The following is a 15,568-nucleotide window of genomic DNA, read 5'->3' as shown; positions in this document are numbered from 1 at the left end:
CTGATTCACAGAGAAACCTTAAATGCTCAAATCAGGGCCGGCACCAAGAGGGGGCATTCGCGGGCAGAGTTACGGTGCCCCCCACTTTCCATCCTCTCCCCTTCTTGCTGAACGTGATCGTTTCGAAAGCGAAAGTGAAACCGGTAAAACAGCGCACATAAGAAAGCGATTGCACGCTTTAGCGAGCGTCAGAAACTGCACGCAATCACAGATTGCACGCTTCCCATCCCACCCCGAACCCCCACCACCACCACCCGCCACACACACACACAAAACGTGATTTGTGCCCCCCCCCAGAAATTAAAATGCCCCTCTGATGGAGGTGCCCTGGCGCCGGCTCTGACTCAGATACATATAAGACTAAACTCAATAGAATCTAAAAATCTTGAAGTGTCTACTTGACACTTGAACGAATTCAAATTAAAAACTAATGTTTCTGATTATGCAATCCGTATGAAACTAAAGCAAGGTACAGTCTTTCCCGTGTCTGAGCTCATTATATGCAGTCACCTGCGCGCATATGCCCTCACCTAGATACAAAAAAAAAAGTAAAATATTAAGAAAAAAAAAATCATCTAATATTCATCATTTTTGAAAGAAGACCTGCTATGAGAAATTTACCTCATAAGAACAGCGCGATCTGACATTATGCAGCAGAGAAGATCATTTCTGTAATTTATTCTTTCCTACATTAGTTAACGTGTTATTTTGACATAAACCTGTACAGATTTTAGTTGGACTTTTCCTGAACATCTTGCCAAACTGAAATGTATTGTTTAACTTTTAAGCCTTTTTGTTATTCAGATATTTTGCAGAGTATTTCTATTTGTTAACCAAAGGTGGTTACATTTTTTTCATAAAAATGTTTAAGTATTACAGTTGTTTTAAAGCTAAAAGGCTAAACTATTCTATGTTTGACTCGAATTGAAAGAATATAGAGTTTAATTTCTATTAAGGTTTATAGGGATTTTAAGATGTAGCCTAATTAGCGATTTGAATAATTAAGTTACTTATTGAGTAACTAAGTTACTTTTCAGATAGAGTAATTAGTAAAGTAATTTAAATACAATATTGATGAAGTAATTAGTAACTGTAATTAATTACTTTTTGAAAGTAACTTACCCAACACTGATTACAATTATTTTAATCAGTGTTAGGGGTAACGGATTGCAAGTAATGCGAGTTACGTAATAATATTACTAGTAAAGTAACGCATTACTTTTTAATTTACAAGAAAATATGAGTTACTTTTTCAAAAAAGTAACACTAGTTACGTTTTCCCCATTTATTGACTGACAGTGCGCTGTGTGAACATGCTGTTACTGTAGTTCTAGACTAAATGTGCATTAATTCATCCCACTCGCAAAAAACAGATTTAGTATTTATCAAAATGAATTAAAACAGTGAAATGCAAACTCAGAATATGACGCAAACCTGCAATAATTAAATATGTTAAATAACACAAATGTATCTAAGTAGTAATGTAATTAGTTACTTTTTTAGGGAGTAACACAATATTGTAATGCATTACTTTTAAAAGTAACCTTCCCCAACACTGTAATATAATACAAATAAAAAAGCGCAATATATAATTAGTAGCACAATTTTTGAAGAAAGTCATACAGGGTAAAATGAGGGTGAGAACGATGACATGAGCTTCCGTTTGCTCCAGTAGGACCATGGTCACTTTCTTTGGTTGGCTAAGTCGAGGCTGATTATGATAGAGTAATTGGTTCCTGCTGTTACCCTGGAAACAGACAAAGAGTCATCGTGTTGCCGTGCAGAGGGGTCATGTTTCCATTTTGGTTCCTAGAGCTAATAAACTCCAGGACAGGAGCGGTTTGCCACGCCAAACTTCTTTCACAGTTGCTTTCACAATTCAGCTTGGCTGGCTCCTGCCGAGAGCATTTGGAGTGATTTAGTGCTGCTATTGTCATGTTTCAGTGTTTCTTGATTGTATCTCTCAGTGTATCTTGCTCACCGGCGTAAGTATGTGACTCCTTGGCAATAAAGCATTCATCAGACGTAGACAGAGTGGGCTGAAGCGGCATCAATTGGAAGTTAGCCATGCATGTCACAAGACAGGGGCATAAACAAAATGGCAATTATAATAATGGAGAACTTTCGGGGGCTAGTGACTCTACATTTTTCTCTGGTCATGAGGGGTCACCGGCCATTTTTCACATTAATTGAAAAAAGTAATAACTGCATTTATCATGGCTGTTTGTGTTCAAATTTATTTATTTTTATTGTTCTACCTTCAACCAGGAAGTTGTGTCCCCACAGTTCTCTTTCTATGTTGTATTGTCCAGTGCTAGAAAACGAATCAGTTCTAGAGATCAAGGATCACGTCCAAACAAAGTTAGCACATCCAGTGGCAGATATATGTATGGACAACATGCTTCTTGCGGAGGTGGCACTGGGCACAAAAAAGTTATCTTTTTTATCGCTCATTTCATCGATTAGGCCTGACACAATATCTGATTTTCAATACATGGCCAAAAGAATTCACAATAGCAATATTATTGTGACCTATAAAAATTCTGGAGGAAAAAACAATACTATCAGACAGATTCATCTTTAACTCTGTTTATTTTGTGTTTTCTCTTTTTTTTTTTGCCAATGAATCACACTGAAATATGAGTGTAGGTAGACAGAGAGCTTGTAACTATAACTGTACAAAAGCACACAAAAAGAACCATAACTTCCTGCAGACTGGGGTGTCTAACACATTTCTCTATTTACAAAAAAAACTCCCACACTGGCGAGCAAACTTTTTTCGAGCATATATAGACTGTCTCACTTTTGTCTGTCATTTCTGACATGGTTTTGTAAAGCAGTAGTAGCTACACACTTCATTGTTGTCTTCTGCTTTTTTTCCAGTTTATAACAGGTGACAACCATCAATACCACCACCTACAGTACTGTAGTATGTTGAAGTGTCAACCACTTCAATATCTCGACCACCATTCACTGCCATTATTAAACTTGAATGATCCAGGACATTTTTTATATATAGCTCCAATTGCATTCATCTGAAAGTTATATACACGTTGGATAAAATACACATAGGGTGATAAAATCATGGGGTAATTAGAATTTTTGGGTGAACTATCCCTTTCATCTTTGGCACTTTTTTAACGCCTGATGAGTTTGCGTCTTTGGACTGTAACACCTGGGGCCCGTTTCAATAAGGAGGTTCAACCAACTCTGAGTTTAAACATGAACTCAGAGTTGACTTACTCTGAGACAGGAAACTCTGAGTTTTCGGTTACAAAACAGCTGAACTGAGTTAGTTTACTCAACTCTGAGTAGGTTGACTCTGAGTTAAGCTCGTGCACCATGACTATGAAAAGTCATGATCAGCGGAGCGCCGAAATTACGATTCACCATGGCAACAGCTCCCGCCAAAAAGACATCAGCGTGCGTACTTCCGTCAATGCATAACTTTAATTCTTAATAACTGCCAATAACTTAATAACTTTTATAATATCAGAGGTGAAAACTATAAATTATTGAACTAAAATTCATTTTAATGGTATCTCATGATCACAAAAAAAAAAAAAAAAAAACAAGAACGTGGCAGCAGCTAAAAAACTATATAAAAGTATAAAAACACAATTAAATCAAGGTAAAGCTTTAAACATGAAAGGTTCATGGGTGTTGGCTACATGACTTTTGACATTAAATATAATTCAGTGTCTATTTCAATGCACTGCAGCTTTTTTCACATAATTAAATATTCTCTAATCCAACCTGTTACATTTCTTAATTACAGTAATAAAATTAACTAGTGACTTGTCGACAGCAAGAAGGCAGAGGCTCCCAAAAAGGGGGGAAAACCTGCACCTGCACCACTGACAGATGAAGAGGAGATGGTCAAGTATTGGAAGATTTCTAAAATCCAAAAGTAAAAAAAATAACTTTTTCTTTTGTATTAGGAAATAAAGATGACCAAAAAATTGTGACTAATTTGTTTATTCAACAGCTGTGGTGGTGGTTATGGCTTATACTACCCTTCGATCTGGCATCCTTCCATTCCATAAAGTAATCGGTTTCATTTTCAGAAGGGGTGATGGTGGGGATATGCTTGTCATCAGTGCATCCAAGCTTCCACACTGGAAGTCCTGAAGGAAATTCGGATTATTGGGTTACTTCCAGACGTCACAGAATGATGTTATCAAGTGAACATCATTTATCAGATCAGCCTCATTTAAACCAATTTTTATACCACTGACCTACAGTCCTGTGAAACCCCTCTTTGACGGATTTGTGCCCAGGAAAAAATTCTCAAAATGGGTGTGAGAGGGATGCACACTTTCCTTAGAATCTGCATACAGTGGACTTATAATGTGCTCTGCATCTCCGATGTTTTAAAGTGCATTTTTCTTATTTTGCAAATTATCTTCCAATAGGGTAAGAAATTAAAATTATTCTTGTTTCCGTTTGCATTAAGATTATTTTTCTTACCCTATGGCGGACAATTTTACTTGTTTTATGTAAAAGGCACTTAAAAGGAAAATCCCCCAGGAAAAAAGACTAAATATAGACAATTATATAAGATGCATATTAAGAATTTTTTATATTTGTACTTGAAATAAGACAAAAATACTTGGTAAGAAAATCTATTTTGCAGCGTGAATGAATGAATAAGGTATTTAAACTTCGCTAACACTATAAAAAGGGGGAGGAGACCGAAAGAAACTCTGGGTTTACCGAAGAAAACTTGCTCCCGACCAGGTTAGGTTCACAGAGTAAGTTACTACGGTAACTGACTCGGAATATAAGTTACCTCTCTTTCAGAAACGGGCTTGACTTACCCTGCTTTCTCGGGTTTGACAAACCTCCCATTTTGAAACCGAAAACCCAGAGTTTCCCTGATTTCAGGGTTAACATACTCAGAGTTTTCACTTAACCTCCTTTCTGAAACGGGCCCCTGGAGGAGCTGAGAGTATTTTTAGTTTTGGATTTAAACATACCTTACACTTGAGGGGAGGTAGACAAAGGTGGTGTATTAATCAAAATAACTTGACAGTAACACAGGCCTCAGCTTTCCCTCCCATACATCACCAATATCGATTTTACATTGCAAAAGAAAAAAAATACATGTCCTTTTTTAAAATAAGGACAAATGGACCTTCTAGGAAACAATTAGGGCCAGGGGTTAGAATAAGCAAGTGTGTTAGACACAATATAGACACAACGGCACAATTTGAACTCCCTCTGACCCTGGGGGTGGGGCTATCTATTTTGTCTGACCAATGAGCGACAAGGATTTATTTATTTTTTCAATTGCATTTGTTGACACTGGTGGCACCGAAATTACCCAGCCGAGCTTTAAACTTTAAAGTTCCTCCAATATGTTTGCATTAAACAGTAACCTCACAGACCTGTTCAAGGAGAAATATGTTAAAGCCAATGCAGAACCACTGAGAATGAGCCAGCTATTTTCCACCTTGCTTTCTTTAATCTATTCCTTAAGATGAAATTTTCCGCTGGTACAGTCTCCTGCAGCATCCGATCTTTCTCTCATAGTGCTATTAATCGTATGCGGGTGACGTTTATGAGTCGAGTCAAGCCTGTTCAATGGGTTGCAATAAGAATTACATTATCTGATCACACATTACACTTTTTCTCAATCTGAGACCACAGGGCATCTTCCCCGACACATACTTACTGTTAACGTGAAGTTAATCACTTAACTTGAGTGTTAACACATATTATGCAAGACAAGGTGCTGCTTTTGTGTGGTTGAGATTATGCTGTGATAAATCAGTATTACATCTCCATTTTAGCAGGCATGAGGTTTATGATGTTAAGCACCTTGGGATTTGCAAGTAAAGCCCTCACACAGATGGTTTGTTTTATAGACAAGATTTGAATAGATTAAGAATGTCTATTTGTACCATGGTTATCACATTATGAGTAGTGAATTTGTGTGTGTGGAAGGTATTCTTTTGCCAGCGGTCCAGATGTTGAGAAACATGAAGATATTAGTATCTTTACATAACCTCGGGCAGTGGTCTAAAGCATGGGAAGCTGCCCACAAAGGCCACATTTCAATTAAAGTCATAATGTAAATGCAGAGCTGTATAATGCATTCAATGATGATCATGTGCTTCGAACAAATATCCAAGGCTAAAGTCCTCAGATGTATTCAGTTTAGTTTAATTGATTTGTATAGAGCTTTTCACAATACAATTTGTGTCGAAGGCGCTTTACAATGATTGCTGCCTGAAACTCTGCAGTAAGCAAGCAAATGGCAGCAGTGCCAGAAACTTACTTAAGAACTCTTAAGTACATGAGGGAGGAGCCAAGGGTTCAAGGTTAGCATGATCCCATCAGTCCATGCTGATAGATATGGTAACTGCACCATTTAGAAGCATAAAGCATCGTTGTTAATTGACAGCGATTCAATATTGTATTTTATTTTATTATTTTACTTATGGCATGGAAATTTTCCACTGATATTTTGGATATAAATGGTTGTTTTTTGCTAGCTCTAGTCACTAGTGAAGGGATTGAGACATAAGCAACATATTAGCAAATATTGAAATCAATGACTGGGTTACTTCTAAGTACTGTCATGATTGTAATGACTAATAATAAATTAGTACTGTGTGTCATGTAAAATAAGGAGGATGTGGTGTTAATGTGAAAATGTGTGGAGTTGATGGTAGGCATTTTATGTAGTACTTGTCTTAATAAAATTATTATTAGCAGTATCATTATTCATTTACTAGGGCTGGACAGATGGAGTGTACATTCATTGTTTCCATGATCACATGGAAATTTATTATTTCTCGCTTAAAAAAAGAAAAAAACACGATGCAGAGTAGCTCAATCTAAACATGTTGCTTACCTCATAAAAATTATGCTTTAGAATGTGTCAAATTGCTGATTTGCATGCTGGTACATATTCATCATAGCCAAAGGCACGGATTGATAAATTGTGTTTCTGAGGGGAGTTGCAGCTCAGTCACATGACTCAGTATATGATGACATGCTTTATGAATGTATAATCGCCTTATCAATTATTCATGCAAAACCATCACTCATATCATTCGTAATTCATAATGTATTCTAAACTTTAATTGCAGCTGTGAAAAACTGTTCAATATGTTGATCCCCGTTGATCTATCTGGCAAAACTTTCATGACCATCTCGTTTTCCACCATTTGTTCATTCCTTTTTCACTGTAGAGGAAGGTTTTATCATTAGCATAGATATTAAAACTGTATTTTAAGGCTTCTTTGTTGCAAGCTATATCTTACAGGACATGTCTTGTACATTTTTAATGCATTCAGCTTCAGTGCTTCTATTGCAAATGCCAAGGAGAGACATTAACTGAATCCTCATGATTAAAGCACTGCTTGAATTTCTCATTTGGAAATGGACTTCAACATCTTGTTCTGTCTTTCTTGTAAAAAAAAAAAAAGTTTTGTGCCAATGATACGGTGCTAACGGTGATATTAATATATATTTATTCCCTGAGTGGATGATTGAAGATGCTCTTACATATCAAAACTCAAAATGTTTCATTTATTCTTAATGTTTTATCTGTAATTTGTGTCTGTGTATTTTGCAAAGCTGTGAGAGAGTGTGTATTGAGGCACGGTTCTCTTAAGAGAATCAAGACCATTTCTGCTGTAAAAGAGATAAAAGCAGTTGCATTCTGTCTGGAGAAAGGCCTGTAGGCCTGTATATTGCTGATGGAGAGAACCTGCGCAACTTACAAAAACTGTGCAGCTGTAGGATCACGATGCTTATTGTGCAGTTGGAGCTAATGTACTAACGTTTCATGTGTGCTTTTGTTAATTTGGCAAAGAAACATACTATTAAATTGATCATTGTCTTACAGTAGAATGTTTTTCCAGGTTATACATTATGGATTCTTTACCTCTTTGCAATATGACAAAATGAAAGCATTTCATATTTGAATCCAGAACACTAATCCATACTGAGGGGGCCAAAAGTCTGAGGCCACACTGGAAATATGTTATTCATAATTAAATATAAATGTAACCTGGGACAGTAGAAAGATTTTGAATTTTCTTTTTTTTTTCTTTTTTTTAAAGAAATATTTAATATTCTGCATTTTTTTCCAGGTCCTTAATTAAATAAGAAAATACTGTACATCACATTAGCTCATTTTAAATATTGTAAATTACCATAAAATTATCCAATTAACTTTTCAAGTAAATACACAAATATGCTGTTCACACAAACAATGGCATTCCATCCTTTTACCAGTAAATTATGTATATTACCAGTTACATCCACATGGATGAGGAGAAGCACATTAATTTCGCTATCTGTCCAGTTTCACTTTTTTCCAGTGATAGGTGTAAGGGGATGATCACACAAAACGTTTTTGCAACACAATATGCATAATAGTTACTATAGTATGCAGTAGTAACTGCAGAGCTGCAGTGCTGATGAATAGAAAAGAAGGCAAGGTCTCAAGTGCAAGACACAGTGTTATGGTCATGCATTTGTCTAGCACATGTTCATATGGAAATACTATTAAAAGCTGCACCGCTTACTGTAAACATCTCTGACTTCTTATGTCAGTGCATCTGACCTTGTACATGCTCATATCATTAATCCTTTTCTTTGTTCACACATAGAATCACACCGGTAATTTACTGATAATGTTACAAAGGAAAACTGCCAGAACTGATTTACTGGTATTTTTGAAAAGATCCTGTTCACACATGATTTTTAAATGCTAATTTACCAGTAAAGACTACGTGTGAAAGGGGCTAATAGCTATGGAAGCTCCTTTGTGCAAAGGTCAGATTTCTTTGCTCTACAGCAAAAATATTTTTACTAGTGGCTTTAGAGTTTCTTCCCACTGTATATTTCTGTCATGCTACACTGCGTAGTACCCTAAATGGGCAGCTCATTATGGAGCAATGCATTTTGAACAAAAATAGTTCTCATGCCAACATCTTGTTATGGAGAAAATAAAATTTTTCATATGCTGTTGAGACTGAGAACTGCAGGACTTTCAAGGCAATCAGAAGGACCTTTCAGCAGAAAACAATCAATGAGTGATTAGGGAATCGTGTTGGAGGAGATACTGTACATGGTTTTGTTCTGAGCATTAAACAAACTTTGCAGTCAGTCCGTTTTGTATTGATGTCTTTCAGATGCTTCACCCAGCAGGGTTTTTAACTTTCTTACAATGTCTTTCAATGTCAGCTGCCTGTCTTTTCAATACAACAGCCTCTTCCTTGGACTCTTCCTCTCCTCTCTCTACGTAGTCCACAGAGAGAAGTGCACCGCTCTCCTCTAATCAGTATAATTGGGTTACAATGCCGTTAGAGTGAACTTTAGGCCTATCAAGCTTATGGAAAATGTCAATATTGCTCCCTTTTAATATTCTGTCATCTGACAACGGGCTTGGGTAGCTGTGACTTCACTTTTGTTTCGGGCTCCCTGAGGGGTTTAGAATGGCAAAATCTCATCTTGTGCCGCATTAAGCAGTTTGCTTTTAATTTAGGAGTAAAAGGATAACAAAAGGATTTCCACTGATTATCATCGGGTAAAAAAAAAAAAGTTTAATCCATCCTAGTGCTCCGTAAGGACAATACAAGGAATTGTGATGAAAGCATGGATGGCAAGATCTGTCTGTCTGTTCTGTTCTGTTACATCCATCCATCCTTGTCTATCTTTCTGTCTGTCTGTCTGTCTGTAATTCTACATATCTGTCCCAGTGTTGCCAAGTCTATGGTTTTCCTGTGGAATTGGACTACTTTTATGCTGCTGCCATGAGCTATTTTTGTTTGTTTGTTTTTTTAGTCAGGGGGTTTTGTGAGATTTTTGGCATGATTTTTGTTGATTTTGATGCAATTTTGACAGCCCGTTTCCCCCAGAACATGATTGGGGTAGTTTTGGTTGTGATTGGACTACTTTTGGGTAGTAGTTAGGCTGGTTTAGTTACACAGACCTGGCAATCCTGATCTGTCCATCCATTTACACGAGTAAATAAAAATATTAGGTGTTTTCCAATGAGGGTTAGTTCCATTGTGCTGATTGTTGACCTTGCTACGTAATGAGTCCACCATAGAAAAATGCAAAGAACATGAGTATTTATTTGGTGTGGGTTTGGGTGTGTGTGTGTGTGTGTGTGTGTGTGTGTGTGTGTGTGTATGTGTGATTATGTAAGCCCTTTCAACTTGCTCTACAGACACACACACACACAGAGGCACACCTCCTAACTGGTGTGTGAACAGGTGTGATGTGTTTGGAATTTAAATTGTGCTTCAGAATTCAGTTTACCTGATTATCCGTCAGGGAGGTTCGAGCTTCTGACCCACACAAACACTGCATTGCAGATTCATCAGTTTTGGTTTCCCTTCAGTTTTGTTTCCTGTGGTTCAGAAGGTCATATTCCATCATAAAGCAATTTCAGCAATGTTTTGCCTGCGTTGCTACTGCATTTCAAATTGATTTGTTTTTCCCAAACACCCCAATTTCAAATGTGCTTGTTTCCCGTGTTTACAAGAGGCCTGGTAAATATCGACGTCCCCTGATGGAACGTCTAGTCATACCATCAAGACTTGCCACTTTTTTTTTTTTTTTTACTGTTTACACCAAGGATTAAGCTAGATTAACACAGAGCAACCCTGTCTTAAGGGAAAAAAGTGCAAAGTGAAATGTGGCTTCGGTGAACCCTGTACCAATGGATCATTTGCTGTGAAAACCATTTCTTACGCTGAGTTGTCTGGCAACTGCACAGCCAAATTACAAGGGAATTAAGCAATGTGCACCCCATGATGCTTCGATAATGATAAATGCATAGATGAGTTAGAATACCATCTTGCACTTGAGGTGGTCCACTCACCTCTATCTTATGAAAGAAATGGTAGCAAAATTGCCTCTCAGTAGGCAAGCTGTATCAGTGAGTTCATTATGCTATTGTGCCAGATGACATGCTGGATGGAAATACAGGTTATGCTATACAGTACAAGAGCTTTCACGTTGCCTTTCATCATATCAGACTTATATTGCGAAGCGCCTGTAAATCATAATGGTTAGAAGCATGTTCTGTTCAAGATATTTACAGCTGATATTTGTGGGTTTGACAAACATAGGGTTTTAAGGCTTGTGGCTACATACAGTGGGTAGGGAAAGTATTCAGACCCCCTTCATTTTTTCACTCTTTGTTATATTGCAGCCATTTGCTAAAATCATTTAAGTTAATTTTTTTTTCCTCATTAATGTACACAGCACCCCATATTGACAGAAAAACACAGAATTGTTGACATTTTTGCAAATTTATTAAAAAAGAAAAACTGAAATCACATGGTCCTAAGTATTCAGACCCTTTGCTGTGACACTCATATTTTTAACTCAGGTGCTGTCCATTTCTTCTGATCATCCTTGAGATGGTTCTACACCTTCATTTGAGTCCAGCTGTGTTTGATTATACTGACTGGACTTGATAAGACCTTACAGCTCACAGTGCATGTCAGAGCAAATGAGAATCATGAGGTCAAAGGAACTGCCAGAAGAGCTCAGAGACAGAATTGTGGCAAGGCACAGATCTGGCCAAGGTTACAAAAAAAAATTCTGCGGCACTTAAGGTTCCCAAGAGCACAGTGGCATCCATAATCCTTAAATGGAAGACATTTGGGACGACCAGAACCCTTCTTAGAGCTGGCCGTCCGGCCAAACTGAGCTATCGGGGAGAAGAGCCTTGGTGAGAGAGGTAAAGAAGAACCCAAAGATCACTGTGGCTGAGCTCCAGAGATGCAGTCGGGAGATGGGAGAAAGTTGTAGAAAGTCAACCATCACTGCAGCCCTCCACCAGTCGGGGCTTTATGGCAGAGTGGCCCGACGGAAGCCTCTCCTCAGTGCAAGACACAAAAAAACACCTGAAGGCCTCCAAGATGGTGAGAAATCAGATTCTCTGGTCTGATGAGACCAAGATAGAACTTTTTGGCCTTAATTCTAAGCGGTATGTGTGGCGAAAACCAGGCACTGCTCATCACCTGTCCAATACAGTCCCAACAGTGAAGCATGGTGGTGGCAGCATCATGCTGTGGGGGTGTTTTTCAGCTGCAGGGACAGGACGACTGGTTGCAATCGAAGGAAAGATGAATGCGGCCAAGTACAGGGATATCCTGGACGGAAACCTTCTCCAGAGTGCTCAGGACCTCAGACTGGGCCGAAGGTTTACCTTCCAACAAAGACAATGACCCTAAGCACACAGCTAAAATAACGAAGGAGTGGCTTCACAACAACTCCGTGACTGTTCTTGAATGGCCCAGCCAGAGCCCTGACTTAAACCCAATTGAGCATCTCTGGAGAGACCTAAAAATGGCTGTCCACCAACGTTTACCATCCAACCTGACAGAACTGGAGAGGATCTGCAAGGAGAAATGGCAGAGGATCCCCAAATCCAGGTGTGAAAAACGTGTTGCATCTTTCCCAAAAAGACTCATGGCTGTATTAGATCAAAAGGGTGCTTCTACTAAATACTGAGCAAAGGGTCTCAATACTTAGGACCATGTGATATTTCAGTTTTTCTTTTTTAATAAATCTGCAAAAATGTCAACAATTCTGTGTTTTTCTGTCAATATGGGGTGCTGTGTGTAAATTGAGGAAAAAAAATCAACTTAAATGATTTTAGCAAATGGCTGCAATATAACAAAGAGTGAAAAATTGAAAGGGGTATGAATACTTTCTGTACCCACTGTATATAAGAGTAATACAAATGTGTTCATGTGAATACAGCCTTTCATAATTCATTCTCTTTGTACAACCTCAATAACCTGCATTTTAGCACTTGTTAAAAATTGCTGATGCACTTATGTTGTTTTTTTGTTGTTGTTGTTTTTTTTTTGTTTTTTGCTTTATTTGACGGCCAAACATAACTTTCTGAAAGTTTTTCTTCCTGAAAATATCTCTCTTTTTTCTATGACTATGACTAAGACTATGAATAATGAATAAATATGGTAACCAGATATTTTTTCCTCTTTGTTTCCTACCTTTGCTGATTATATCATGTTTTATATTTCTATAGCAAAAGCATCTTCAGGGTTGTGTAATACCATTAAGTTTTATATTAAATTTACTGCTATAAGAAAATAAAATAATTCTAAAATACCCTTACTGTTTTCCTATACTACTTTCTATAAGCTTGCTCACTTAAAACTTCATCACATTGCTGTCTGAATATAACAACATTTTTGCCTACAGTTAAATTATTTATATTTTCTTTCCATTTGAAAGTATGAAATATTGTTTGCACTCTTTTTTCATATTCAGTCAAATGATATGCATGAATATCTGGCACAGTTTAGAAACCATTTGCACCATAAACATTTTGAAGTATTGTTGTCTGTCTACAGTTTATTTGCAGTATGAATACATGATCTATGATCAGATCCATCTCAAAAGTTAGTTAGAAAAATTAGTCAGTTAATGTGGGATTCAGGTTGCTCTGTTTTTTGGGGTTTTTTTTTTTTAGTTTATGGCAGTCTTTACTCATGCGGCCATGGTCTGAAATGTCCATTTCTGTCTGAGTGAGCCTTCTGGACAATCTGGACAATCTTTGTCTGTTTCCAAGCAAACCAAACAAGAGTCAGGCACAACTACACAGAATGACAATAAATGCGAGCCAAACAGCAACATCTGATAGAGGCGGACATTTGTGTCTTGTGACTGTTGTCTGAACTCTTGTGCACCGATTGAGAAGAGCCTTAACGTTAGAAGAAACAGATTGAAACTGCTTCAGTGGCTTACATGAGCACACCGAATCCTTTCTGTATACCACACAAATGATGTTGTCACTAAAGGAAGTAAAGCCCCCTGTCTCTTTACCAGAAGCAGATCTTATCAGATTGGCCTTTCATGGTGCCAGGTGACTGGCTTAAAGAAATCAGACACAAAGATTCAACAGACAAGAATCCTTTTCCACTGGATTAGCTACAAAACACTTGTTTGCAGCGGCCATTTAGTATGCATGCATTTAAACACTGTGTATAAACCATTTGCTTGATTGATGCGTGTTTTGTTTATAGTCTGCAAGAGAATAGGGATTAGTGTTAGGCTCCACAATGCACTTCATTCATCCTTTGTTTTAAATGAGACCATTTTTCTAAATGACCACATTTATCTTTTTTTTTTGAGAGGATGTTACTTTCACTCTATCCAGCTGATTGTTGCTTAGTATGGTATCCTGTGAAAGAGAGCAATACTTGTAGACTTTAGTGTTTGTTGTGTACTACCTTTACACACGCACACACGCGCGCGCACATATATTAGTGCAGTCAAATGATTAATCGTGATTAATCGCATCCACAATAAAAGTTTTATAGACCATTTCAACGGATATTCGGCGGTATAAGGAAGTGACGTCTTTGGTCCACGGACGTTTCCGGTTAGTGTTCAAAACAATGGCGGCAGGCGCTTGATACACAGTGGGATTGCGATTAATTTATTTAATCCTGCTGTTTAAAATGTAGAAATTAAAATTAGATCCTTGTAGTTCGGTGGTTGGGTGCTCCCGCTGGGCTTGAACTAACATTAATTTATAAATAATCGGAAATTAAAGGGTTAGATGCCCGAGAAACGCGCCTGGATTGCAGCAGTGAAGAAGCAGAATAGACACTAGCAACTCTATAATATACAGCGCACATTTCCATTGAGGTAAGGACAAGCTCTTGTTTTTTCCATCTAATTGTTTGTATTTATTTACGTTAACTCTTCAAGTATGATGCAGCATTGTGTTTTCGTCATTGTTTACATATGCGCCTAGCGTTTTGATTCTTTTTAAGTGAAAAAGGCCAAGCTTTTATTTCTGTTTTATTGCAAGCGTTATGTAGGCTATAAAAAATAAATATGAGTTCTCATTAGTTGTCTAGCTATCTTGTAAGCACATAAATGCAGTGAGTAACACATTATAGAAATGTATTCTCTAAACTTGAATGTTGAATAGTGAAACGGTTAACTGCAGTAGTTTACAAAAGCTAACGGTAAACATTTGTCATCACTTATGCTTGTCTAATGTTAATTCCAACATGTACTGATGTATTAAACAATAATAGTATTATTTGTAAATGTTGTGCATTAAATAAAATAATTGTTTTTCTACTTTTGTCTTTAGGAAAGCCATCATCTGTAATGTAAGACAGCTAAGACAGTGAGTGCTACAGGGAGACAGGACAGTGCCAAACCACATGTGACCATATGAACACCCAGAAGTGTTTGAGAACTTGAGGATGAAATGCAATGTAGTACTCAAAGCTGCATATGGTCAGCCTGCTGCTTTTGATATTGATCACGTTAATAAATATGCTGGAAACAGTCTCTGTCTTTTGTTTATATGCAGTACTGGTCAAATGTCTGGACACATTACTATTTTTTTATGTTTTTAATACAGACAAAATCAGTAATATTGTCAAACGGTTTTCTGTTTTAATATTCGTTATATTTCTGTGATGCAAAGCTGGATTTTGATCAGCCATTACTCCAGTCTTAAGTGTCACATGATTCTTCAGAGATCATTCTAATGTGCTGATTTGATATTTGGTTAGTGTCAGTGTTGGAAACA

At 37.3% G+C, this 15,568-nt stretch overlaps 1 protein-coding gene across 1 annotated transcript in view; it reads left to right on the top strand.

Annotated features, from left to right (window-relative positions):
- The window catches only part of LOC306885654 (CUB and sushi domain-containing protein 3-like), a 405,244-nt gene that overhangs the window by 258,726 nt on the left and 130,950 nt on the right, over positions 1-15,568 (top strand). The window lies entirely within an intron of this gene.

The sequence above is a fragment of the Barbus barbus genome, assembly GCF_936440315.1.
Source record: "Barbus barbus genome assembly, chromosome: 19".
NCBI lineage: Eukaryota > Metazoa > Chordata > Actinopteri > Cypriniformes > Cyprinidae > Barbus > Barbus barbus.
Note: the sequence above shows the minus strand (reverse complement) of the source record. Positions and strands in the feature narration are given on the sequence as shown.